This window comes from Papaver somniferum, chromosome 9, assembly GCF_003573695.1.
Source record: "Papaver somniferum cultivar HN1 chromosome 9, ASM357369v1, whole genome shotgun sequence".
NCBI lineage: Eukaryota > Viridiplantae > Streptophyta > Magnoliopsida > Ranunculales > Papaveraceae > Papaver > Papaver somniferum.
Genome location: NC_039366.1, coordinates 100,463,749 through 100,468,931, shown reverse-complemented (window position 1 = coordinate 100,468,931; position 5,183 = coordinate 100,463,749). Strand labels below are relative to the sequence as shown.

Here is a 5,183-nt window from a genome sequence, read left to right as displayed (position 1 = left end):
TATTTGTTGATGAGATTTTAATTTAAGTTATGCTCAGTATAATACTAATTTAAATTCTAACAGTTTAAGTTCGTCATACTAATTTTCCATTTCAAAAGATAACTCAACAAATTTACGAAGAAGGATCCTATCAATATATAAATTTATTTTCTTTTAATTCTTACATTACACTAAGCATCTGAATACTATTATTACTACATCACGTATATTTGTTTCATTTTAAAGGTACAAGATTTCTAACAAGTGTCTTTTTATCTTATATATTATATCCTCGCTTCCTTAAGTCTAATGCCTAATATGTATTATACTAATTATCTAGTTTAGACGCAAAATATATCTCTAATTTGTAATTAATTTAATTTACTAAACTTAATCGTAAATAAGCGCTATATTTCCATAACCATTTGCTCATAATTATCATTTTTTTAATCGTTATATGTCTTCATGAGATTTAGTTAAGTTATGTTGAATATGCTACTAACTGATAAATGTTATTCATTACTTTATTAAAATTATTATTATTATTATCGTCATCTATAATTACTATTTTAATATTCTTATTATGACATTGATGATTTAACTGTTATTCTAACTACTCTTATAAATATTATTAAATCCCAAAAATATTATTAACATTTATGTGACATTAAATTGTTGACTCTACGTATAAGTCAAGGTGTTAATAAATTTCAATGTGATATTTAAGATCTATAAATAATACTAATCTCACTGTTTTTAGTATTTAATTGTCTATGTGTTCATATTTTTTAGATTATTTATTCCCAAATCCTTATTAGCTAAAGTTATTGGTGTACCCTAAAGTTTTTACTTTATTACGTAATACAAACAATCAAACAAACAAATCAATCAATCCAATAAATCTTTTAATTATTGATAGCTTTTAGTAATTAAGATTTATCTCACAACCCAACCCAGTTCTAAACTAATTTAGTTTACTAACTGGCACTGCTATTCCTATCTTTTCCCATTTAAGATCTAATAGTGAGCTCTGATGCTAACATTGTAGCGCCCCCAAAGCTGGCAGCTGACTATTCCAAGAGATTAACTAAATAAAGAGGCACTAAGAAACAAAATCATAAACTTAAGCATTCAATTAAGAAATCTGCTACAAAACTTAACCCAAAACTAGCCCCGCTCAGAAATATATAATTACAAGAACTTCTCTCAAATGATACATATATACAATAGTCATTTGGTTAACAAATATAATATGCAACATAATAAACATAGCCGAAGTTAACCAACTAATGAAATCAACTCCTCGAAGATTTCGTTGCGGAATTCTGATCTGTCTCTGAAACTGAAAGTGGGAATGGGTGAGCACATCATCCCTAAAAGGGGTGCCCCGTAGGAATAACATTTAACTTTCATGCAATCACTGGAAATGATTTGAAAACAATTCTTGGTTTCCCTAAACACTGAACACAACCAATCTCACAGAGGTAAACAATCATGTATATGGAACTAACTCCTTCTAAACAATGTATAATATGGTGACTCGTCCCGCACCTAGATAATAATATGATGACCCGTCCCGCACCTAGATAATAATGTGGTGACTCGTCCCGCACCAGTAAATGAAGGAGCCATATCCTATATACCACAGATGGAAATTCTTATTTCCAAACAATCAAATGAAAATTCTTATTTCCCAAACAATTCATAAAGACAAACAAAGCATTACGATTCCTTTCCAAGCAATGGAAAGATCAAAAGAAATAACAGAACTTTCGGAATTTAAAACTAAACAATGCATGGAATACACAATCAAATAATGCATGAGTTTGTTAAACATAAATTTTTGTATAAGAAAACAACAATAATCACAAAAGAGATAAATGTATTCCCACCTCTTTTGATGACAAGCCACGCCTACCTCGAGATCCACGATCCGCTGGTTCATCCTTTGAATAAATCGTTGTTAGTATAGACTAACTGCTAATCACAAAAGCACTCTAAGAATCTAGCCAAAATGGCTCATACAAGAATCATATAGTCTATCTTATGGTTCTAGGCCCATTTATGGTTCTACACCTTTTCATTATCTATCTTTAGAACATCTAAGGGTTTACTAATTCTTTTAGGTTGGTTCTATAGTCCATTATCTAAGTCTTATGAATATCTACAACTTTGTAGAAGAAAACCAAAGGTCAATTCGGACCATAAGTGGTCCAAACAATCAAAATAGGAATATTAGATCTAATCCCAAGTCCGCTAAACTCAGCCCATTAGCACAAGGCCTGGTCCAACTGGTCAATTAACGGTCACTAACAGTCCACGGGATCAACAGACGGTCAACGTATAAAGGTCAGGTCAACAGTCAAAGTCCAAAGTCAAACGAGTCGAATTGGTTCAAGGGTTAACTCGGTCAAGTCTGGTCCTGGTCTACTGAGTTAACTCAGTTAAACACACTGAGTCAGTTAAGCTGACTAGACTGACTAACCATTCTAACTCTACTGCAGTTACAAGAGCACAACTAGCATGATTCTATAAAATGAAACAGTATACAAAATGTTCACTTAAACAGAACTTTATAATTCAATACAACTGGAATTTAAGCTTTACCTGCAAATGCAGTGCTAAGCCATACTCTCCCTACATACACAACTACATCTTCATTCTCTACTTCATTTTCACTACATTCTCAGACTTACACCGCAACACCATTCCTTTATTCAATTCACTACAACCCAATACAACTCCCTCAATTCAATTTCAAGTCACTATCACCACCAAGAATTCAACCACAGTTCAATAACACCATCTCGTATTCAACACCACCTGCACCTCTAACTCAACTCAGTCCAACATCACTATTTCAGTTCAGTAATAGCAACTACACGGACAACACCACCATCCTTAACTTCATTTCCCTCAGCTCATAAATCATTCTAAGTTCATCTCATTACTTACACTGCCTGCACATTCAAACCTCTACAATCCATGTAACTCAGTTCTTTGCGCAATATAACAACACCAACTTCATCTCAGTCCATCTGCACCTTTACAGAACATCCACAACAAAAGCTTCATTACTATCTGCAATTCATACTACATATGCCTCGCTGCCATTTATTCCCCTTGTACCTGTGAACATCAACACTGACAATTCCATCTGTAAATCCTCCATACATATTCACTACACCCTCAACTGTAATTCAAACTCAACACAAACAAACCCATCACCACAAGCAATACCAACACCAAATCAACCATTACATTCATCCCTGGCTCAACAACAACTTGAATCAATCAACAACACTTCAATATCAGAAATTGCTTAACTAAAATCACAGAGAAGAACAATTACCTCATGTACCAACTCTGAAGTCTTCTTATTTCATCCAACAACAGTCTCGTATTTTCCATCTGCAACCCAACTCAAGAACCCTAAATCCAAGATACTCAAATCCATTATCAAATCAACTCTACATCATCAATTAAATCGTTACCCATCTCAACCCATCATCCTAGAACATCAATTTCATCTCTAAATCATTCCCCGAGTTCTTCTTACAAACCCTAGCTTCAAATTGCAACTCAAATGAAACCCTAACACAAATCTCTTCAGTGATTATCCACTGATTCAACTTCAAAGATCCAATTAAACATCAACCCATTCGATATTTAACTATCAGGAACTCAATATACTGATTAATTCCACGAAATCTCAAAACGAAATCTAAACCCTAATTTGATCTTCTCAGATTAACAGAATCATCTTTATCTTCTTCATATCGTGTTCAATCAGTCACAACATCATCTTTTTCTACTTAATCTGCTCTCGCTCAACAATTAATTCTCTCAAGTCGTATCTCAAAACCATCTCTTGGTTTCGAACAGAGGAAGAGATGAGAAGAAGAGGAAAGATGAAGAAAGAAAAAGAAGAAGAAAGAAGAAAAGAAATAAACGAAGTTATCTTCTCGGTCTGGGGTAGATAAGACCAATGTTGTTTAATGGGACACTCCTCAAAGGATAAGGGAAGCCGGGTCGGCTACACCACCAAATGACCATTTTTCCCTTCACACGGTTCCGATGATATCTCCTTCGTACGGTATCCGAACGACACGTTCGAGTTGTCCATCTCGCATAACTTTCTGAGTTCTATCTAACGGTACTAGTTTCGTATCTAGTTCGTTGTTAGATTAATTCATATTAATTAACGTTCATATCAGACTAAACGAGTTATTATCGATTAATTCATCTCTTGACTAGTCTAATAGCATTGATGAGCTTAAGGATCCTTACAATAGCATCACCACTTTGCAATTTATTGCAAAAAGATGTGGTTTTTAATTTTGATGAAAAGTGTGTAGCGGCATTCAATCGTTTGAAAGAACTTTTGATTTCAGACCCTATCATTAAACCACCGGATTGGAGCAAGCCTTTTGAGCTCATGTGTGATGCAAGTGATTATGCGGTTGGTGCGGTACTTGGGCAGCGTATGGGGAAGATACCTCATGCCATTTATTATGCTTCTAGGACATTCAATGAAGCCCAACAAAACTACACAACCACTGAAAAAAAGTTGTTAGCCATTGTTTTTTCTTTGGAAAAGTTTCGTTCTTATCTAATTGGTACAAAAGTTGTTGTCTTTTCTGATCGTGCAGCACTTAGGTACTTTCTAATGAAGAAAGAAGCGAAACCGAGGCTCATACGATGGATTTCGCTCTTGCAAGAGTTCGATGTTGAAATCAAGGACAAGAAAGGAATTGAGAGTACCATTGCGGATCACTTGAGCCGTCTTGTTGTGGACCAGGAAGCTATCCCATTGTGTGAAAGTTTCCAGGATGAGAAACTATTCTCAATTGCCTTTGGAGAACCATGGTATGTCGATATTGTCTCGTGCTGAGAGGGACAAACTTAAGAAGTTGGGGAACCAATACATATGAGATGATCCATACTTATGGATACATTGTAGTGACCAAGTAATAAGAAGGTGTGTTCCCGAATCAGAATTTAATTCTATCTTGTCTTTTTGCCACTCATATGCTTGTGGAATACACTTTGGGAGCAAGAGAACCGCTCTCAAAGTACTAGAATGTGGTTTCTATTGGCCAACTTTGTTTAAGGATGCACATGCATTTTGTACCACATGTGATAGGTGTCAAAGAACATGCAATCTAGGTGCCCGAAATCAAATGCCACAAACTATTATTCAA

General features: G+C 34.8%; 1 long non-coding RNA gene across 1 annotated transcript; it reads right to left on the bottom strand.

Moving 5' to 3' along the window:
• Nucleotides 1-2,490: 2,490 nt before the first annotated feature.
• LOC113313847 lies at nt 2,491-3,918 on the bottom strand. Its single transcript, XR_003342075.1, has 2 exons — nt 3,332-3,918; nt 2,491-3,248 (listed from the first exon to the last, which is right to left on the bottom strand). It is a non-coding gene; the product is annotated as an uncharacterized LOC113313847 (long non-coding RNA).
• Nucleotides 3,919-5,183: the final 1,265 nt, after the last annotated feature.